This window comes from Talpa occidentalis, unplaced genomic scaffold (assembly GCF_014898055.3).
Source record: "Talpa occidentalis isolate TD23 unplaced genomic scaffold, MPIMG_talOcc4v2.1 talOcc4.8, whole genome shotgun sequence".
In the NCBI taxonomy this organism is placed as follows: Eukaryota; Metazoa; Chordata; class Mammalia; order Eulipotyphla; family Talpidae; genus Talpa; species Talpa occidentalis.
In genome coordinates, this window is record NW_023605194.1 from 95,520,044 (window position 1) to 95,543,512 (window position 23,469).

Below are 23,469 nucleotides of genomic sequence, written 5' to 3' on the forward strand. Positions count from 1 at the left end.
TAAAATGTATTCAGCTAATGAAAAACAGTGGCAAAGCAGAGCAGAAACCTGATTATTTCATTCTTTTCCCTGGGATGGGGGCTCCATCTTGGTCCCCTGTCTCCCCCAACCCCAGTTCATCCTATAGAGCCACAGCTTTGATCTGTCTTGAGTGCTTATGTGAATATTCAGTTGTGAGAACTCAGAGGGGAGAGTGATAGACTTGCAGTCAAACCTCCAATGAGAAAGACCCCTCCCTATGCTTATTGCCCTGTCTACAAATAATGTCTTTTATACACATGTTTCTTCCAGAAAGGATCATTAGGACATATGGAAGCCATTTTTTTTTTTTTTTCATGGAACAATTGCAAGGTTGTTGACTTACTTTGATAACCTGTGAACTTAACCTCCTAGAGCAGGGGATTAAGGTAAAGGGAGCAGAAAAATGTCCTTCATTCTTGTCCCACAAGAGTGGAGAGGCTAGGATGACCTCCTAACTCCTGCGATCCATCTCCTTGGTCAGTTCACAGAGTCATTAAAAACTGTTATGTAAATAAGAAGTAGTAGCATGATACTTAATGAGTATTTACCTAAGCATGTACTATGCAGTCAAGTAGAACTAGCTGCTGTGGGAGGGACATGCATGAGAAATGGGAGGCACTCACATCACTACTGGCTGGTCCTACCTCCCCACACAGAATGTAAATTGTGTTCATTATTCTCACTGCTCTCCTGGGTTGGCCCTATCTCCATCTGGAATGGCAGACTTAGTAGGTGAGAATTTACTCAACCCCTAAATAGTGTGCTCAGACTATGGGTCATGGACTTGAGAGGTCTGTGTGAGTTGGAGCAGAACAGAAAGGACCATCCAGAAGGGAATGGGTGGTGCCATGGTCACATGGTAAGGAACAGCAGGGATCGAACGAGTGTCTCCGAAGTTCAATCCAGGACTCCTCCCACATCAGCACAGATGTCTGGAGAGACTGTGGAAGGAAGGTAGCCTTGAGCGGGGCTGTGAAGAATTAGGGAAAGGTGGAGATGTGTGGGCGAAAGAAAACAACGACATTACAGCAATGGATGTGGGAATGAGCAGTCAGTGCAGGGACAGGAAAGGGATGATGTTTGGAAAACACTGAGAAAGAAGGGCAGGTGGACACACTCTCAGAGTAGGAGAGGTGTTCCGCCAGCAAGTGCACCACATTTTACTTTACAGGTGAATGAAAGGGGAACTGAGAGTTGAATAAATTGACCCGTGACCAATAAATAGCTCAATGGCTGATACTTGTTAGTCTCCATGGGGCCTTCCGATTCGGCCTCCTACAGCAGGCTGTCTGTGCTATCTCCTCGTTCTGACTCTAAGTCAGGTTCCAAGTTCCTGGCCGAGGTCAGCATGCAGGGGACAGGGCCACAAGATGCACTGAGGGGCTGTGACAGGAGCTGAGATTCCTAGTCTTACCCGACCCCTGCTGCTCCCAATCTCCACTCCTCAACTGTGTCATGAGGAGGCGGGCTAGGACAGAGAAGCCAAGAAAATGTCAATTTGTAGGTTAAATTCAACCCACCAGTGACTGCATCAAGACCCAAGAGGCAAGAGTGTGGGCAGGGGCTTGCGGTTTGGGGGTGATTAGGGGGTGGCAGCAGATCTGCTGGGTATTTGCCATTCTGGACTCTGAATACACTCGTAAGGACCTGCTGGTTCTAATATTTGATGAGCCCAGAAGTCCTAAAAAGTCCCTGATGAGGAGACTGATTTTACAGATTGAACTGTGTCCCCCTTTTTCGCTCCGGTTAGTCTTTCTAGGGGCTAATCATAATTATCCCAGTCATGATTTTGCTAAGAAATCTCTGTAATGCTTCCTCCTTGGGCCTCACCACAGCCAGCCCATGCTCTGCTGCTGAGTCAAACCCAAATACAGCTCTGACACCGTGTGTGTGTGTGTGTGTGTGTGTGTGTGTGTGTGTGTGTGTGTGTGTGTGTGTGTGTGTGTGTGTATTGCTGCTCTGCTCCAGGGCTGCTACACCCACATCCAGTTGCTCTGAGCTAATGAGTGTGTGTGTGTGTCTGTGTGTGTCTGTGTGTGTGTGTTTATTTCTGCTCTGCTCCAGGGCTGCTCCACTCACATCCAGTTGCTCTGAGCCAATGATTATCTTATATTGATTGGCCTCTTTATGGTGCTTTCGAAACAGTGCCACCCTATGATCACAGGTCCAAGGGCTAGTGAAGCAGATGACTCCTCCATCTTGCATGAGTGGGGCCTCTTGTCTCTTGGCACCCCTTCCTCCTGATACCTGTTGGCGCCACTTGTCCCTGAAGAGGTGACATCAGTATCTTGGAATCACAACACAAGGGTCTGAATCCTGTTTTCACCACTTCCAAACTCTATTGATTTGGAGGCAATTCATTTCAGAAAGAGGCACCGCCTCTTTCTTACAGGTGTGTGTAATGATTGCATGAGCTTATGTGGGACTCCCTAGCACATAGCACAGACCCATTCTCATTAGTTTTCTTTTTTCCTTCCAGCTACCTCAGAGCCCCTGACTATGAGACTCTGCCTTGCAGACAGTAGGAACTCAGCAAATACTTCTTGAATGTATGGATATGCATTCCCATTGATATCTCTGTACACGATCAAAACTACCTTTTTCTTCTGATCTAAATCAAAAAGCCAGGAATTAATTGATCATATTAAGGAATTGATGACATTAAGGAATAACTATTTTCCCATCTTACTTTTAACAAGGAACTCTAGCTATGAATTCTAATTGGCAAATTTGATATATTTGGCAACACTGGAAGTAAGGGCAATAGGATTTTTTGTGAGTAGGTGGACCTTGTGCCCATTAAGCCAGCTGATGTGAGTGCTTGCTTATCTCAGAATTTCTGTGTAATGAAGGGGGGATGATGGGGTTACTTAATGGAATGAAGACACTCTGGGATCATAAAATTTCACCTAAGCAAAATCAATGTGTTATCTAGAAAGGAGTGAGGGTCTCAGGGGTCTCGGGCTGAACCTAGGAGAGCAACGCATGACCCAGCCCATCAGGCAGATTTCCTAGGAAATGTGACACTTCAGCAGCTACACGTTTGCCCTCAAAGAAACAGGCTTCCAGCTGAGGGTGGGCATTATGTCCAAAGACCCCAGCAGGTCTGGCGCTCTGAGGGGTACCCTGCCAGCAACTGTGTCTGCAGCGCCCCCAGCCAGGCCTCCAGGGAACAAGTTCCACATCCTCTGAGGAGCGGTAATGTCTATCTTGCTTACTTCCCACAACCTTGTAGTGGGGCTCAGGAAGGGATGGGGCCTGGGCATCATCTCCTGCTTCATGTGGACTGGGCACCCAAACCACACTCCAAATCCAAACAGATGCCAGTCTCAGGCAGGCAGAAAGAAGGAAGGTTTATGGAGATAGCTCAAGAAGCCCCACCTTTCAACATGATGGTTTATTAGAAGGTGCTGAAGGCAAACGAGCTTATGTTGGAGGCTTGGTCATTAGGCTGCAATTCCACAGCAGTTGCTCCATCTGTGGATGTAAAGACTTTCTTATTCTCTGCCTGTTTTATGTATTCACTCACTCACTGCCCACCTTGTTCTGAAAGGGTGACCTCTGCTCTGACCCAGCAACCTCGACACCATGTGGGCTGGTGTTGAAGGTGGGATTCTACCAAGAGAAGTTGGATTTTAAACAGACTACATTTACTAATTACTCATTCTATCTCAATTATTGTGATTGGGTACCGCGGTGAGTTCATACCTGTAAAGGCTTTTTAGCATTTCTCAATAGAAACACAATGCAAGCCACATTGAAAAATAAAATAAAATTGGTGAAATTAATGTTAAGGAGCTATTTTATTGAACCTGGCATATCCCAAATATTATCATCAGTATGTAATCAACATAAAAACTAATGAGATATTCTGCATCCTTTTTTTCAGTAAGTTTTTGAAATCTGGTGTGTACATCACACTCACAGCTCATCTCAGCTTGGACCAGCACATTTCAAGTGCTCATTGGCCCCATTTGAACAGCACAGCACCAGGAGAGATTCAATCCCTATTTCTCTGAGGAAAAAACCAAGGGACAGAAAGGCTATATGATTTTCCTACAGTCATGTAGCCAAAAGTGATCGAGCTTGGATTTGCATCCAGATAGCCAGATACCAGAGTTAATACCTTTATTCCCTGATTGTCCTTATCTCCGTCCCTGAGACAAGCTCACTCTGGTATTTCCAGCATTGACCTGAGAGGTCTGTTGAGAAGACTGCTTTGGGTTGAAGGATGAGTCTCAATAAGAAATGTACTAAGGTCCAATAATTTAAAAGAAAAACTTGCATTTCGACTTGGATAAAAAGAAAGAAAACTAAGCAGAAATGAAATGTGTCTCTTGACTTTTTGGTGCCCAATCTTAAACCAGTGTGGTAAATGTCCTCTCTACCCTTCTGGACACCTGATGATATCTGGATTGATGGAAGGCAATTTCTCCCATCTATTCTTTTACAGAGGTTTTTATTTCGTTAACAAATCCACAGAGCGTGGTGACACATCCATCTGATGGGAGAGTTTTCGGACATTCGGCATTCACCTTTGAAGGCCACCAAGGTCACCAAGAGCCTAAGAAGAGTCTGCCAGTGAGTTTGCATCACCAGTCATGATGGAAATTCCAAGAGCATCCTCTACCCTGAAGGCAAGCCAACTGGGTCAGCAAAACACTCACACAAACCAAACCAAGCTCAGGTTTCACCAGCCTCTGTAGGCATGCAGAGGAAAGTTCCATGAGAATAAGGTCCCCCTTGGAGAGCTTCCTGTTAAAACCTCATCTGAGTGAGGTCTAGGAACCACCGCAGCAGATGGTCTTAATTATTCACACAGTTTGGCTCAGGAGTGGATCATCATCAGAGGGTTCAAGGCAAGATGGCCAAGTGGCGCAGTCCTTGACTAACTGATTAAGAGCCTGTGTGTGCCGAAGAAAATTGGCTATGACTGTAGCTTATCGGAAAGTGGCATGTTATCTCCTCCAGTATTTTCTCACTGGCTAAGCAGTTGAGAACATTCTTACATTCAACTCAATCCATTCAAGGTACAATGTTCAACAGTTGACGCTAGTATCAGCTTTGTGGATAAGAGGCATTGTGCCTCCAAGAGGTGTCTGGCCAGAAGGAGAAGCTTCCATCACGTCACAGGGACAAAGGACCCCAAGGATTCCCATCAAACAACAGCAGGATTCTGTTCAGCTTCTCACAGGGCCTTTAGCGCCCCCTGCATGCAAGGACTGTTCAGCCAGCCTGCACACTTCCACCTCAAAGAATGGGCTGGAAGCACTGCTGGCTCCCTATTAGCAGCAAGGACTGCTAGTCATCTAGAACTCCTGGTTCAAATCCCATTTCTATCACTTATTAGCCTCGTTACCTCACGTACTCTCAGATTTTCAGACAGGACTCTACTGCACAGATAAGAGGGGGAAACACATTGTAAAGATCATACACTTGTACTTAGTGCACTTAGCAAAAAGCCCTGCTCTACACAAGCTCATGCCCATTACCGTTCTCCTATGGCTTGACTATCTGGGGCACACAAACCTCCTGAAGACACTCTTGGGAATCCAGCATCATGTGACTGGCTCCGCTGTTTCTGCGGCCCCTGGGGTGTAGGGAGAGGAGTCACTCCCCGCCACACTTGCTCCACATCTGCGCTCTTCACCTCCTGGTAACCTTCCTGCCTGAGCCAAGTGGAAAGCATCGAAAATACATGGTGCCACTGCCAGCCAGGAGCGGTGGGCCTCAGTGCCATGGGCACTCGCCCAGTGGGGCTGAACAGCAGGGCACAGAGCTCAGCTGAATTCTCTCACCCGGACAGAACACTCTGCTTGCCATCTTCGTCAGATGTCAGCATTCAGATCAGGGGTCAGGGGTTGGGGGGGGGGTCTCCTTCATCAGACCCTCCCAGCCTGGGATTCCTGCTTGACCAGCAGGAGTGATGAATGGCCCTTATTCACGGTCCCTGAGCGCTCACCAAAGAGGCTACCCCAGGCGTGGTCCCCATGCTGCTCCCACCCCACAGGGAATACATTCTTTTGTGGAGGGAGGCTGTCCTGGGTGAATGGAGCGTGCTCAGAGAATGAGGGAAGCAGGCGGGACACAAGGGGCCCTTCTGAACCACCTCAGACAAGAATGCAGACTTTGACACCAGGCTGGGCCAGGGCTGGTCCTTCTGGCCCCTGGCCAAAGATTCCACCTCGGTCCCGTCTATTTCTGGCCACGGAGCGGGAATGTTCAGGGCACGGTGAGATGGTGAGAAGGTAGGCATACAAAGCTGATTTTTTTCAGCCTTCAGAAAGAGGTCTTTGTCAGGCATAATTTGTTGTGACCAATTGGGGTTCCCCACAGTCCACCTCCGGCTGTGGGTGGATTCTCATTTTGACCGGACTGTTTCCTAGGGCGGCTGGAGGTTTAATTTCAAAAACTGAAATGGGCCTACTGGATTGGGCCTAGATTGGATCAGAAAAGTGAAAGCCAAATACATTGTGTCTGTAAGAGACCCATCTTATCTCTACAGCAGGTGGCCCATAAGGAAGGGACAGGGGAAATATGAAGCAAGGGGTGCCCTTAGGTCAAGTTAGCTCATATCCAACCCCTTAAAAAAATTGGCAACATGATTTTACAGCAAGATAATGTAATAGTTGAGAGAATGGGACCTCCCCGGTGGCGCAGGGGTTGAGCGCTTGGTTGCGAAGCTGCCCGCAGCCTCTGCGGCACCTGTTCGATCCCCGGCTGCTCCCCGGCCACCAGAGGAGGGTCCCACATGGTGCACAGACCTCTCCTGCCACCTGCTGCTCCCCTCAGCAGTGTACTTCGGTCCTTCTGCCTGCTCTGCTCCCCGCTCTGGCGCTGGTGAATTCTCTCACCCTCCCGCGTTTCTGACTGTACCCAGTGCTTGTATAAATAAATAAAGAAAGAAAATTAAAAAAAAAAGATAATGTAATAGTTGAGAGAACACAGCATCACTTGTGGGAATGGTTTCAGGTTCAACTCTGACTTTTGTCAATGGAGAAGGGTTTTCGTGGGCTACAGAAGTAATATCAAGTGCCCAGCACAGTGACTGGCTCACGGGGATAGAGTGGCAACTATTAAAATCATAAAACTGAGAGCAACTGAGAAAAATTCCAGGAGTTTCCACCTAGGGTCCACTCTTATACATCACTTGGATAACAGGTTTTACCCATGCTCCCAGCTCGTCCCACACCCATCCTCTCAGACACAGTTTGCTCAGTCTGACAGCCAGTAGCCAAATAGGTCTGCATTTCCATGCCACGTTGAGGGAGATAAAATCCATAAATAGGTAGGAGGAAGAGAACAGAAACTAGGTCCAGCATGGAAAGGAAAGCGATGCAATCACTGCAAACACGCTGGCTTCTGGCGGGAGAGATGGAGTTAGGGGGAGGCTGTGCATGCAGAACCCTGGAGGGGAGCTGCTGAGAGTTGGTCCAGGCACAGACAGGGAGGGTGGGGGGGTCAGACAATTAGGGGTAAAGGAAGAATACCAGGCAGAAGGTGGAGCTCTGGGTGGGAGGGAGTGTACAAACAGTTTTTCAAAAGAGATGATCCCTCAAAAGCTATTAGGGGGCCTCCCTGGTGGCGCAGCGGTTGAGCGCTGGGTTGCAAGGCTGCCTGCAGCCTCTGCAACACTGGTTCGATCCCGGGCTGCTCCCGGCCACCAGAGGAGGGTCCCACATGGCGCGCAGACCTCTCCTGCTGCCCACTGCTCCCCTCAGCAGCGTACTTTGGTCCTTCTGCCTGCTCTGCTCCCCGCTCTGGCTCTGGTGAATTCTCTCACCCTCCCACGTTTCTGACTGTACCCAGTGCTTGCATAAATAAATAAATAAATAAATAAATAAATAAATAAATAAATCTTAAAAAAAAAAAAAGCCATTAGGGAGGCACCTCCTGAGCTCATTTCCTAAGTGACATCCTCCCCAGGCCTCCTCATTTAGTGTCCCTCTTGCTTAGTTCCCTAGTTATAGTAGAACTTGCGCTTGACTTTGTGTACATGGTCTGTGTCTCCAGAAGCTTCTAGACCAAGCTCTCATTCAAGTTATGCACCCTGCACCAACAGTCAGTTCTTCGGGCCTGAGCTCATCAAATGAGAACAAAACCTGGAAGCCCCAGCAAAGGAAGGAGCAGCTGGTACACAGACCAGTCACATCTTTGTCTTGTCAAGAAATGTCTGGCTACATGGGGTGAGGGAGGGATGGGGTGGGGCAGAAGTGCTGTTCTGAAGTTCATTAAAAGCCTGTGATCTGGGATTCTGTCCATAAAAGCATTGCTTCTTCCAGAAACTCAGTGAGTAATAGCAGCAGGCACCAACCGCCACATCACCAGTGCTGGCCAGGCTTGGCTGCATGATGCCAGCTGGTACTGAGTCAATAATAAGCATTCCTGTAGATGATGCCATCCACAGAGTGGTGGCACAGAGAGAGACCCACAAGTTCTCGCTCTTACTGTGGGGGGCAGACTTTCACAGCTACCTATGGTGCTGATCATAAGTCTTTACTGGGCTTCCTTTTAAGAATGATTCCAGGACTCTTCCTGCATCTCTGAACGTGGCATAGCTCCCACTGGCAGCTACAGGATGCCTCCCTCCACTCCTTGGCATGACCACATGAGCTTCAACCCACAGCCCTGAGCTCTAGCCAGAATGACGTGTGTGTGGTCCCCCAGGAGACACCTGCTGCCACATTTCTCTGCCTTTGGATATGTTGTTCCCTGTTCCAGGACATCATATATTCACCTCCTGAACATCCATTCTTTGTTTAAGAATCAACTCAATGTGTATATAAAAATCCCAAGGAATCTACTGACAGACAATTAGAGCTGATAAGAGTTCAGCAAGATTATAGGATATAAGTTGAGATTATAAAATTAACTGCTTCTATACATTTTCAAAGAATAATCCAAAAATGAAATCAAGAAAATAACTCTATAATAGCATCAAAAAGAATAAAATACATAGGAGTAAATTTAACAAAAGACTTGCAAAATTTATACTCAGATAATTACAAAACGGCTGAAACTAAAGATCTAAATAAATGGCAAAATATGGTATATTCATGGGTTAGAAGACTTGATAGTGTTAAGATGAAAATACAAATTGTTACACTGATTCATCACAATCCCTATCAGAGTCCCAACTGACCTTTTTGTGGGAATTGGTGAACTGATTCTAAAATTCACATTGGAATTACAAGGGACTCAGAATAGTCAAGACAATTCCAAAGAAGAAGAAAAAGTGGGAGGACTCACATTTGCTGACTTTAAAGATACTACACAACTAATCCTGCAGCCTTCCAGATTATAAATTGTGTTTTTCAAACACCTTTTCCAAAGCACCTCATGGTAAATAAAATCAACACCCAACTGGAAGATCATGAAGTGTGGATGAACAGCAGTATGCACACATAAAATGAGCTGCAACTCCAAGGCTTTGCGTTTAAATTTCTGCACTCTGGGTAGTGGCCTGTTCTTAATCTTGGTAGTAGTTAGAAGGGCATGTTCATTGTGTAATGTACACTCAGAAGAGTTATCTGTACATCATGTCCGTACTAGCATTGCTTTCAATAAGCAAAGGGTAGAAGCAAACCAAATATCTATCAATGGATGAATATTATAAAGTAAATGTGATCTAGTCATGGTGGAATATTATTCAGCCCAGAAAAGGAAGGAAATGCTAATGCATACTACAGCATGGGGGAAACTTGAGGGCAGTGTACTAAATGAAATAAACTAGTTATGAAAGGATAAATACTACATGATTCCAGCCATATGATGTACTTAGCACAGTCAAATTAACAGAGACAGAAAGTAGAATGTTGGTGTCTGGAACTGGGAGAAGAGGAGGATGGAAGATATTTAATAGGGAGTTTTAGTGTTTAAAGGGGACAGAGCTTCACATTGGCAAGATGAAAATGTTCTAGGGATGGGTGGTGGTGATGGCTGCACAACAATGTGAATGTACTTAATGCTACTGAATTGTACACTAAAAATGTTAAAATGTTGAGTTTCATGTTATATATATTTGACCACAATAAAAGTAAAAATGTTTGTCCAGGTGTATGCCTAGGATTAGTGCCACCTTTTACCTACATACATTGTTTCCGGCAGAAAAAATTTACTCTAAAAATGTACTTCACTTAATTTTATATTTAAACTTGTTTTAGGAAGCTGCTTAGAAAAACCTTTCTTGCTAGGTCTTTTAGTCCTGCAGGCCTCTGGAAAACTGTTTTTATCCCAGTGCATGGAAACTAGGACAAGGTGGAGGGTAAGGGAGGTTCATGGATCCAAGTTCAAGAACAGCAATATAAACAGAACGAGGAAATTAGCTGTTTGTAAGTTATCAGCATAAGCTACCTTATAATGCGTGTGCTGTTTAGGCAGGTGACACTTTTTTTAGAAGACACTCTTAGCATTATGTTGGCAATATGTCAAGGAGGACATGGGGGGCTGTGGCCACAGGACATCTCAGGCCACTGTGTCTGCTGATCTGACAGAGATTCTAATAGTAAAAAACGAAAAAGTAAACATATCACCAATGTAATGTTGTGATATAATTTTAAAGGTATTCCATGAGCAAGGGGACCAGAAGCACTGTGATCTCCTCACACCCTTATCTGCTGTCTTCATTCTTGCTTTACGCTGGTATTTGCCACACACAACCTGCCTGGTGAGCTTCATTGTTTCTGTCAAGGGAGGTGCAAAAGAGTTTTCTAGACTCTGGACAGCTCTCTTATCTAAATTGTCACTGGCAGACTTTATCACCCTCACACAAGTGGCTGTTCTGGCAGGGTGGCCCAGCTGTTTACAGACACTCTGATGCGGGGGTGGGGGCTGAGGGACAGTGCCAGGAGAGGGTGTGCTATCCCTGCTGAGGATGTGCCGGCACTACAGCAGGAGTGCAGCTCCGAGATGATGAGGGCAGGAAGGTCTGAAACTTCCACTTAGCCCTGCTGCAGACTTTGATGATGAGCAGGGCACCGCCTCAGCAGCGCCTCTATGATAACTGTTCGCCTCTCCTCTCTCTGGCCCACAATTGCTCGTCCCGCTGGTCATGGGTTTAGTGGCTTCATCTGAGGCCATGCAGCCCATCCAGGGTCCGCAGTGCAGGGGTGTCTTGTGTGACACAGTCTTGAGACTGACCCTGAGGGCCCTTCTCCAGAGGGAAACAAACCAGAGTCATTACACATTGTTCTTCCCAGCCCAGGCACCCGGCACCTCCCAGCCCTCCCCAAGCTATAAAAAGGCAAGAAGCAACTGCAGCTGCTGACATGGAATCACCTAGAAATCTTACCTTCAGGGAGACAGCCTGTTAGTTAAGGGGGAGAGAGAGTGTATGGTTACCAGAAGATAGTGAGAAGACAGTGTGATTTATGGGTCTAATGCTTTGCTCCTTTTGAATTCCTTTTGAATAATGCGATTGCTACTGTTTCTCTGTTCCTAGTTGGCAGTTCAACTGAGGATCAATTACTCCTTGTCTATATCAGGGAAATGAAAGTAAGTGCAACAATCTAGGAATCTAGTCACGAAGAGTCCTTTTCCCCACACAGTCAACCAAGGAAGAATTCTGACATGTGTCTTTAATAAAATGTAAACATGATTTCTTTAGCACCCCATTTCAAAGCAAAGAAACACAAGTAATGAAAATGCTAAAAGTAAAAAGCTCTGAGGTTCTATATCCTCATCAAAGGCAGAATAAAGTAAACAAAGGCCCTCCGAGGGAATCCTTTCTCCATCATAGAATTTATGAGCAGCCAGATGCCATGTTCTTTGACAACTGTTCTCAATGGCATTTCCTTCTGGGGTCTTTGTCTCTTCCAGGAATGCCAATCATTTCACTCATCCTACTTTTAGACCTAGGAGACTAGAGAATGTGGGTGAAGGATGCTTCTTAGTTCAAAAAGGGCCTTCATACCTGGAAGGTAAGCTGCTTTCATACAGCTTTACAATAAGTTGGGAAATAAATTGAGGATTCCTGATTTTGCAGCTGATTTATCTCCAGCGCCAAATGTTACTAAATATTTACACAAGAATGGTTGATAGCAGGTGTACAGGAAGTGATAAGTTCAGGATGAAGCCAGAGCCAAGATGAACTCTGCAGAGCTGATAGACCCTGTGTAGCACAGAAGCAGAAGCATCACTGCCCGGGAGTGAGGTGCTGGGTCAGTCCTGGTTCTGCCAGTTGCCAGCTATGCCATCTGGACAGTTTACCTGTTTTGCCAGTTTACAATGAATTCAGTAATACCCACTCCACTCTTTAGTGTGATTATGTAAGAAGCAAATGCCACAGTGGACAGAAGAGTGGTTTGAAAACAATTCCATATGATGTGAATATAAAATATCAAAATCAACAAAACTCAGATCACCTCTAGAAGGCATTTGGGGGAAAACTGGTGAAAAAATTTTGAATATGGACTAGGTATTAGATCATACCATAGAATTATCTTTAATTTTCTCAGGTGTAATAATAAAATCCTCTATTTTTAGAGATGACACTGAAATACCTAGGAGTGAAATGATTTAGGGTCCAGTATTTTCTTTAAAATGCTTCAATGAAAAAAGGAAAAAGAGAAGTGTTTGGCAAAATGTTACTAACCACTGGAATTGGGGGAGAAGCATGTAGGGTCTTCCCATTACTTTGGCACATACTTGAATTTTTCAAAATAAAAATAATTTTTAAATTATGCAGAACTGCCTAGGACATTAGAATGCATCACTAATGGCCATTACAGAACAAAGACCATCTTGCTCCCGTCACCAGGCCCCTCTTACAAGGTCATTCGGAAGTCAGAGGACTTAGTCACAGTGAGAGATTAACAATAATTAAATAGAACAATAATAAGATACTAACAAAATGTAAGTGAATGTGGTCTCTCTTGCTCAATATTTTGTTCTATATATTTTTTCTCACCACAGCCGACCAGTGGCAACTGAAATCAGGGAAAGGGAAATAAAGGGTTACTGCAGAGGGACAGGATCTCCTGTCTGCCATGGTAAAATGTCAACCTGTATTGTCAGGTCTGTTTCATATTCCATTTTGCCACTTAAAACTTTTGACTTTAGACCAAGTCACTTTTTTTTTTTAAAGATTTTTTTATTTATTCATACAAGAGCTGGGGTATAGGCCAGAGATGCGGGGGGGTGGTGGGTGGGTGAGAGGATTCACCAGAGACAGAGCGGGGAGCAGAACAGGCAGACTGACTGAAATCCACTGCTGAGGGGAGCAGCGGGTGAGACAGGAGAGTTCTGCCATGCCATGTGTGTATCTCCCTGGCCAGCCAGGAATCAAACCCATGCTGCAGAGGCTGCAGAGGGCTTCACAGTGCTGCGCTCAACCAGCTGCGCCAAGGGAGAGGTCCTAGACCAAGTCACTTTTAACACAAAATCTCAGAGAGACAAACAGACGTGATCATAGACACACTAAGACACGAACCCCTTGGGTTGGTGGGGTGTGTGCCACTGGCCATGAGTTTGATGGTCATTCCAGGGACAGACACGATGGAGCAGGAAGGGGAACTGGACAAATCAGGGGAAGAGATGAATCATTTAGCTGAGGCAGGCTCCAGGGAGTCAGTCACTGACCAGGGAAATGAACACTTTGCCTTTGTCCCCATCTCTTACCACTAAATATACAATACACCGTAAATAACCAAACAATTTCACTAATGGTGACAAATGGGTTTCTGGGGTTCCAGGATACACTGGCAGTGGTGCAGGGGAGGGACTTGGAGTAAAGGATGTGGGTCTGCATCCTCACACCGACTAACCCAGTGGCCTGAGTTCCAGCACTTTCCCTCCTCAGCAAAAAGAAATAGCTGGATACTAAGATCTCGGTTCTGAGTTTAGAGGACGAAAATAGCTTGGGCCATGTTTCTGATTTCCATGCATGTTTTCTGCAGGACAGGACTGGAGGTTTTCTAGCCATATTAGTAGCTAAGTGCCCTGACCCCCCACCCCCTACCCCCTCTATTTTTTAGGTGGTATTTGTAGCTGCCAGTGGGGGGTGACAGAGAAGGAATCTCTGGTTTTCTTCTAATCGCTCTGTCCTGGCGCTCCGCCAGAGGGCCCTCGAATTTGAACGCGGGCGATGGGGCGATGCGGGGCAGAGCCCAGTGGCTAAGGCGCTTGCGTAAAGTCGCTGGCATCGAGGACAGGGCACCTACCAGCTCTGTGCTAGGATTAGCCCTACCCCGTGAGATGCGGCGTGCACCGGGAGCTACCCGGTGCCGGTTCTTTCCTACTCCACCACCTCTCGCTGATAAGAGCGAGAGGGTTTCCTAGTCCCAGAGGAGCCAGAACCACTTGGGAGTGAAAGCTTGGGGACCGCGCCTCTTCTCCCACCGGCCTCAGGGCGCTCCTGCGCCCGGTTGGGTCCCGCAGGCTAGGGAGAAAGCCCAGTTCAGGCAGTGGATGCCAGAGCTCCCGGACTCAACCCCATGGGTCTCCATCCTGAGTCTACACAGCCCTTCGCGCTGCACACCCCCACGGCTACAGCCGAGGGGACACTCCAACGTACCCCCAGCCCCCCGAGCGCTCCGCAGGCTCAAAAGCCAGAACTCCCTCCGCGCGCCGCTGGCCCCGCGCCGCATCTCCAACGCGCTTAGCGCGCACCGAGGCTCGCCAGGCTCTGGCCCGCTTGGCCGCAGGCGCCCTTGGCGAGCTGGGAAACCCGCGCCCCGCTCCCCCGGGCTTGGAGGCTGCAGCGCCTCGCCCGGCTCCGGCGAGTGGGGCTGGGTGGGTCCGCGCGAGTGGGGAGGGAGATGTGTGCGTGTCCTCGCACCTCTCTAAACGGGGAGCCTTCTCCGTGCGCGCCGCCGTGGTCCCGGGAACCCCAACCGCAGGCTGAGCGTCTGCCCCGCGGGGAGCCCGGGGACCCCGCGAAGACGCCGGTTTTCCCCGCGAATGGCGGTGGGGAGGGGGAGGCGCAGGGAGCGGGCGCTCTTACTTGGCAGCTGGGGTCCGCGGCGGCTTGGGGGGACTGGCTTTCCACGGCGGCGGGCCCCTCTTCGCGCCCCCAGCCCGAGCGGAGCCGGCGAGCCCACTTCTCCAGCCGTGGCAGAGAGCGAGCTCCAAGTTTAGGAAGCCACGGCTCAGCCGCTCCTTTACTGTTTCCCCGGTACTTTTAAGGGGAGTCCAACTGCAAACCCCTCCCCGGGCCCACCCCCTTCCCTGAAGGCCGCGGCCGCAGCAGGCCCGCCCCCCCGGGCACCTTTTGTTGTAATTCGAGAGCTGCGGCTCGCGCGCCCGGAGACCCTGCGGGGGCGGCTGCGCGCCGGCCTGGCCGCGCCCCTGACTCCTCGCGCCCAGGTTTCCTGAGCCCGAGAAGCTGGGGAGGGGGTTTTCCTCCGGGAGATTCCGCTACCCTGCACGCACCCTTCCCCGCCTCCAGCCCCCACCCCGCGCCGCTCCCAGAATTTAACCCTTCCATGAGCTCATGCAGAGAACCCGGCACCGGATTCTGGGGGGCACATAGTAGACGCTCAATAAAAACGGAGGCATGAAACAGCTGCAATCCTGACTTGCTCTCCCGGGTTTCCCTTCTCTTCCCTCTTCCAGAGAGAAAACATTGAGGTAATTATTCTAAGTGAAATAAATAAGTGAAATAACTCAAATTACAGGATGAGTTCAGTCATATGCGGAATAGAAACAACCAAAGAAATCAAACTGGCACAACAACAAAAATGACCTGGACGCTGGAAACTGCAGGGGTTACCAAAGGGGGGCTGAGGAGGGGACAGGGGGAGGGGAGGTGAAGCATGTGCACACATCGAGGTGTGAAGTTTTACTCCCCAAATTAAATCATTATGTAAACATATGGCAAATCGTAAAATTTGATTTTAAAAAATTATGAAGAGAACATGGTTACTTGAAAACAAGCAGCCCATTTCTGGGCTGTGGATCACTTCTACGACTTGGCAGACTTAAGCCTCACTCCTTTATGCGCATCTGTTTTCTTCTCTCTAAAGCTAAGGCTTTGGGGTCACTGACCCCTAAGGTTTGTTGTTCCCCCAGGGCAGAGCCAGAATGAACAAGCCCCAGATAAAGGGAACTAAACAGGACACAGCTAAGGGGAAGTACAGTGCGGACATTGAAGGTGATCCTTCTTGCTGGGTGCTCCACCCACTCCCTAGGAAACCCACAGCTCCAGCTGAGGTGGTGGCTCCCAGCTCACCCTCCAGCTCAGCATCTTTCCTCCCCATCCAGTTATCAATTAGGTGGCCTCCAGGACATCCCCTTTGGCTTTCTGGACAATCCCACAGCCACAGCTAACCTAACAAGCCCCAAATTTAGCATTACAACCCACTGCCCACTCCAACTCCCATGTAACAGAGTGGTCCCCAGGAAAAGGGGAGGGTGCCCCTCTCCCTGCCCTGTAACACTATGAGCTCCCAGGGGCAGAAATGAGGTTTTCTCAGGTGCCTCCCCCTTACCAGCCCCCACCGAATCAATGCCCTGGTCAGGTGGGTGGTGAAGGAAGGGGTAGGGGTGGCACCTTGCTGTGAAACTGTCTAGTATCTTGATTGTTGAGCATGTATGTTTCTGTACGACTGATAGAGTTGTATAGACTTGATACATCCACACAAGTAAAATAGGAGAAATCAGATCAAGATGAGCGGAATGTATCTATGTTGCAATCCTAGTTGTGAGCTTGTCCTATAGTTTTGCAAAATTCACTGTTGGGGAAAATAGAGCAAAGTGCACAGATCTCGCCGTAATCTTTTATTTTTGCAACTGCATATGACTCTACAACTAGCTCATTAAAAGTTTCAACAGGGAAAAAAAACTCAAACCCCACAGTGGCTCCAGGCCTTCATGGTGTACTCTGAAGCCCAGATGCAGGCCCTAGGGGCCCCCAGAGGCACTGCCAGTCTGCCCATCTCCCAGGCACATTCCCACCTGGCCCCCTTAGTCCATACTTGCTATTATCCACTCCTGCTGTTTCACACCCCAGAGCCTTTGAATATACCATTTCCTTGCCTTTTCCGTCTTGCAAGTTCTGGTTCTTAGACATCTCAGTTGGTTGTTGTGTCAACCCCCTACCCTGTGCCTGAGCTCAGTAAATGGTCAGGAAATAGCAGCAAAGCTGAGCCTCTCCCCCTCCCTTTCTCTGAGCCCTTTAAGTCCCACCCTTTCTGCTAAAGCATAAACCAATAAGGTATAAAATGAAGGAAATTAACTTTGTAAACGAGGTTTTATCTGATTATGAAAATACTACTTGTGAAAAATCCAGAAAATATAAAAAGTATGAAGAAACGTGTCACTCCGGTGTCCTATCACACGTCGGTAAACACTTAACATTTTTGGATTATATCCTCAGGGCTTTTTATAATCAAATTTTATAATTTAAAAAGTATATTTATAGAACTATGTATTTATAGAATTATGTAATTTCAGGAGTACAGCTTCACAACTTGACTTGTGCATAGGATTCACTCACCTACCACCAGAGCTTGCTTCAGGGTATTTTTAAAACCAAGTTGTAGATAGTTTTTGAATCCAGCTTTTTTTTTTTTTACTATGTTAGTTTGAGTGTACTTTTCAATGTACTTTTTAATAGTTTTACACTATTTCAGTGTCTCAAACACTCTATGCCTCTATTTTAGATATCAAGTTGTTTGCAACTTTTTACTAGTATGAATTATAGCATGACAGTGATCCTTGGAAAAGTAAAATTTATTGATCACCTACTATGATTCCTATTATATGACTCACTGTTACAGATAAGAAAACTGAGCCTCAGAGGGGCTAGGTAATTTCTCCAGCGACACAGAGCAGACAAGTGGTCAAGTTGGGGTAACTGAAGGGTACCTGCCCCCTCCTGCAAGTACCAAATGGCCACATCAGATGCTTAGTAAGTCCATCTGTGCCTCACTCCCAAGAGAAAATGAGTATTTGAGGCTTGCACAGAGTAATTTATTGGTGCAATTTTGTTGAATTGAACTGAAGACCCGAGAGAACATGCCAGGAGGGAAGGAGACCCCTGTTGTAGATTAAGCAAAATGATGACTATGTGCTTTCTGTTTGTAATTCCTTATGTGCCACCTCCTCTCCCCAGGATTCAGAGCACATTTCTGCAGTCACAATATAGGGGTTCAGGGCCTCCCCTGGTGGCGCAGCGGTTGAGCGCTGGGTTGCGAAGCTGCCCGCAGCCTCTGCAACGCTGTTTCGAGCCCCCAGGCGCTGGGGCACCAGGTAAGGGTCCCACATGGTGCACAGACCTCTCCTGCCACCCACTGCTCCCCTCAGCTGTGTACTTCGTCAGTCTGCCTGTTCTGCTCTCCACTCTAGCTCTGGTGAATTCTCTCACCCTCCCGTGCTTTTGACTATACCCAGTGCTTGTAAAAGTAAATAAATAAATCTTTAAAAAAAATAGGGTTTCAAGTTCTAACTCTACCACTTATTGCTTGAAGGCAACTCCCTGCCTCATTGGTAAGAAGCACCTCACTCAGAATGTTTCTGGAGGAGAAAAAGGGCCAAGTGCACACACGTGCCTAGAACAGTCCCAGCCATGTGTCTCTGTGCCGTAAACCTAGTGTTTGGCATCTGTTCCTGCTGTGCGCAAGGCTGCAGGGTGGAGGGCATTGTACAGCTGCTGACTGTCTGTGAGCCAGAGCTGCAGACCCCACGCAGCCAGATGGAGGCCAGGAGGCCATGGGAATTGCTTCCGTAGAGCACATTCCCAGGATATGACGACAGAGTCAAGGGTGTGGACTGTTCTCTCTCTTTCCTTTTTCTTGGCTCTTGAGTTTGATTGCCAAATCATTTTCCTAACAATCTGAGCATGTCCCAGAAAGCAGAGCGTCAGTGAAGACCCAGCAATGTCCTGGCCAGTCTTTGCTCCCATGCAGCACTTCCCAAGTGTCCAGAAATTGATAGACGCAAATTCACAAATAAAAACAAAGAAAGTTGGGAGACAGGCAGTAACTAGCACTATGGGAAAACTAGAGTGGAGTAAGATAGAAGGAGAAGGAAGCATTGGGCACTAGTAGTTATTTCACCCATGGTGGCCTGGAAGCTCCATCAGACAGACAAAGTTGCACAGGCAAAGGCTGGGAGGAGGAACCATGAAGGCATTGGGGGTGGAAGACCCTCATCTCCCCTTCTCCCAACATAAACACAGCAATTTACTTGTTTCACTCCTGAGCTATGATATGGATCACTTTTTTCTTGTGTTACAGGTATTGCCATATTCTGCGCATCTCCTTTATAGGACTATCATACAGTCTTTATGCAGAGAAACCTGGAGCCTATCACTTTCATCTCTGTAGTCACCCTGGAAGCCAGCTATCTGCCTGATCCTATGGCCCGCCATCATGCTATTGAAGCGGAAATACTTGAAAGCCTGTAATTAAAGTAGAATTAATCTTAGTGGGTATTATTAATGATTACACATACTAACAAAAGGAGAAACTAGTTTAAATCCATAGAATTGAAGCGTCAACTTGCCTACTTGTTAAAGTAAAAGGGGGACAAACCTACACTCACTGAACAAACTCTGGGTCGGCCCAGTAGAAAAGGGTCTTGGAATGTGTGTGTGTTAAGGGGGTGGTGGTCTGCGTCTGGGGGAGGGGCTTGCGGTTAAAGAAGTCAAGTTGGTCGAATTCGTCATGTATTCTAGGTGTCCCGTGTTGGCCAGAGATCTGCCAGTCTACTATCAGTAATCAGGGCTTCTCCTTGTCAGGAATCTGCAGTGTTTTAGCACAACCACCTTTGAGGAGTGGGGACACGTTATAGAGAGAAGGGGGTCAAGTCAGATTTCCTCCTAGACGGCAGCACCGCCTAGTGGATCACGTCGCGCTTGCACTCCTCAGGGTCGAGTTGTGAAACCAACATTTCGAACCATCAAGAAATTTCCGAGAACGTTTGTGTTTATAGATAATGAACAGAAACCGAGAAAGCTGTCTATTAGACCGCAGTCCTCCGTGGGTAGCTGCAGCGCTGAGAGCAGAGCCAGATGAAAGTCTTTGAACCCCCAGGAGAGCCGCAAATCTGCTCAAAACACACAATTGTAAACTGCAGGTGTGTGTATGCAGGAAGAGGTTAGGATGCCTCCACCTTTTCTCCAGGAAACACCTGCTTCTGTATTTTTAAAGTATAACTCATTCATTTAATCTGTTTTCTAGGCTGGAAAGTCATTCATTAGAGGCTGAATTCCCGCCCTCACCCCCCAGCTCTTCCCTTACATTAATGTCAGTCATTAACAGTATGTCTGAGGGCACAAAACAGCTTATCTCTTGGAGCACAAAGCTGTTTATGTCCTTCTCTAATGAAGAAAACAGGGAAAGTCATCCTTTGCTTTCTGCAGAAAATTCAGTCTAGGAAGGCCATTGTCCCAAGACTGACCTGCCATTTCTGTAAAAAGTTCCAGCTTCTCAGCCCTCTGGTAAATTCCGGTGCTGGCCCCTGTGGGGTTTGGGGCAGCCTGGAGGTGCCCAGTGTCCACTGCCCTTTCAGGCTGAGAAGGGGAGGTGGCCTTTGAGGGGCCTACATGAAAGTGCGCCTTTCTCTCCTGTGGGGTCACTGCCACGAAATCCTGCTGTTAGGAATTAGTCCCTTTGAATGAATATCAGCAGTGTGCTTGTGCTTGAATCTCAAAAATATTATGTTGATACCCTCCAAAAGAAATCTAGCACCAGAGTAACATACTTCTCATCTGGAACTCTGGAAAAAGGCAAAACTAAACTACAGTGACTGAAAGCAGATCAGTGGTGACCTGGTGAGCTGAGGGTGGGAGTTGCCTGGGAAGGAGTAGGAGGGAACTTTCTGGGTTAATGAAAATAATCTATTTCTTGATTGTGGTGGTGCTTACATTAGTATATGCATTTCTCCAAAACCCACGGGAAACTCACTAAAACGCGTGAATTTTATTTCTGTAATTTATTCATATAAATTATGCATTTGTGAATTTATTTATGTAAATAATTACAGAATAAAGTTGATTTAAAACTTAGTTCTTTGCCGCCTCCCCACCCTGACTTCCTGTTTTAAAAAGAAGGCAGTTGGGGAAGGATAATCCCTGCTGAAGTGTGGCTGAGTGCACAGAGCCCGAGCCCCCTGCTGGGTCCACACAGCCTCCACCACCTGCCAGCCTGCAAGCTGAGCAGTGACCTGACCCCTCAGCCTCAGTTTCCTCACCTGTAAAGTGGGGAGATGCCTGAAAGAACTCCTGTGAGACCCAGGTGAGTTCAAGCACTTGCAGTGCTTGGGGCATCAGCCCACACCCTTTACTTTTAAACTAGTGTACATACGTGGAGGTGACAGGTTAAACATGATCATTTCAAGTTGACTGCATTTTCCTACTAATTTTAGTTCATTTTTTTTTGTTTTAGGCTTACAGAAAAATTAAACAGAGAGCATTTATGCAGAGAGTGCCCATGTACTCCTTCACACAGTGGATTTCCCCTATTAGTAACATCTTACAGTATATTGATTTATTTGTTCCAATTGATGGAATGAGGTCAGCAACATCACTTACTAAGGTCTGTAGTTTACTAAAGTTGGAGTTCATTCTTTGTGTTGTGCATCCTGTGATTTTGACAAATGCATAATGACTTGTATCCACCATGACAGTACCACACAGAATGCTTCACAGATGTAAAAATCCTCCGTGCTCCACCTAGTCAGCCCTCTGCCATCTTAACCTGAAAACCACCTATCCTTTTATTCCCTCCATAGTCTTGGTTTTCCCAGAGTGTCATGTTGTTGAAATCATACAGCATGTAGTGTTTTGGACTGGCTTCTTTCACTTCACAATATGCTTTTAAGGCTTCTCCATCAAGCCTTTTCCATAGCTTGATAGCTCATTTCTTTTTAATGCTGAATAATAGCCCATTGTACCAGTTTATTTGCCCATTTGCCTACTGAAGGACAACTTGGTTGCTTCCAAGTTTTGACATTTATGAATAAAGCTGCCATAAACATATATGAAGTTTTTTTTTTGCATGTGGACAGAGCTTTCCTTTCACTTGGGTAAATACCAAAGAGCACAGTGTGGTGTCATGTAAGAGTATCTTCAATTTTAATGGTATGTATGTACAATGGAATATTATGCAGTCTTAAAAAGGAATGAAAATTTGACACATACTAACACATGAATGAAAAGTCAAGGGCATTATGCTAAGTGAAATAAGTCAGTCACAGAATGACAAGTGCTGAATGATTCCACTTATATGAGGTACTTAGAGTCCTCAAATTCACAGAAACACAAAGTTAAGTGGTAGTTGCCAAGAGCTGGGATTGGAGGGATGCAGAGTTATTGTTTAATGTGTACTGAGTTTCCATTTTACAAAATGAAAGGGATGGAATTATAATATGTCGTAGACAGATCTGGAGACAGATGATGGGAAGGTTGTACACCTTTATGAATGTGTTCAATACCATTGAACTGTATACTTGAAAATGGCTAAGATGGTGAAGATGGGCCTCCCTGGTGGCTCAAGGGGTTAAGCACAGCACTATGAAGCAATCCACAGCCTCTGCAGCACGAGTTCGAACTCTGGCCAGCCAGAGAGCAACCCACATGGTGAAGCAGACCTCTCCTGTCTTGCCGGCTGCTCCCCTCAGCAGTGTATTTCAGTCAGTCTGTCTGTTCTGTTCCCCACTCTGTCTCTGGTGAATCCTCTCACCACCTCCCACCCCCGCCCCGCATCTCTGGCCTGTACCCCAGCTCTTGTATGCATAAACAAATAAATCTTAAAAAAAAAAAGACGGTGAAAGGGCCTCCTGGTGGCGCAGCAGTTGAGCACTGGGTTGCGAAGCTGTCCACAGCCTCTGCAGCACCGGTTGGATCCCCGGCTGCAACCCGGCCACCGGAGGAGGATCCCACATGTTGCGCAGACCTCTCCTGCAGCCCGCTGCTCCCCTCAGCAGTGTACTTCGGTCCTTCTGCCTGCTCTGCTCCCTGCTCTGACTCTGGTGAATTCTCTCACCTTCCCGCGCTTCTGACTGTGCCCAGTGCTTGTATAAATAAATCAATCAATCAATCAATCAATAAATCTTAAAAAAAAAAAATAAAATAAAAAGACATCTCCTGTTTAAAAAAAAAAAAAAGACGGTGAAGATGGGTCAACTTTATGTTACATCTATTTTACCACGATGAAAAGTATTGGGGAAAAAAAATAGCCCGATATCTAACAACAAGGGTACACAAAATGCCAGATAATTAGGGGTCACTGGGGGAGGGACAATCAATACAGGCTGTTGTGTGTGTGAGAGCACAGTATGTGTAGTTTTGTAGAACCTGCCAAACTGTCTCCCAGGGTGGCTGCCATTTTGCATCCTCACCAGGGATGGATGAGACCCCCTGCTGCTCCTGGGCTCCCCAGCGTTGGGTGTCCTCAGTGTGTGAGCTGAGCTATCTCACTAGCTGTGCAGTGCTATCTCATTGTTGTCTTAAACTCTACTTCCCTGGGGACCTAGACATGGACATCATTTCCTATACTTATTTGCCAC

At 46.9% G+C, this 23,469-nt stretch overlaps 1 protein-coding gene across 3 annotated transcripts in view; it reads right to left on the reverse strand.

Annotated features, from left to right (window-relative positions):
• Window positions 1-15,143, reverse strand: part of LOXL2 (lysyl oxidase like 2) — a 77,537-nt gene extending 62,394 nt beyond the window's left edge. For all 3 annotated transcript variants that reach the window (XM_037497484.2, XM_037497483.2, XM_037497481.2), the window contains exon 1: window positions 14,963-15,143. The gene's annotated coding sequence lies outside the window, so the exon portion shown is untranslated. The remainder of the gene's footprint in view (window positions 1-14,962) is intronic.
• Window positions 15,144-23,469: the final 8,326 nt, after the last annotated feature.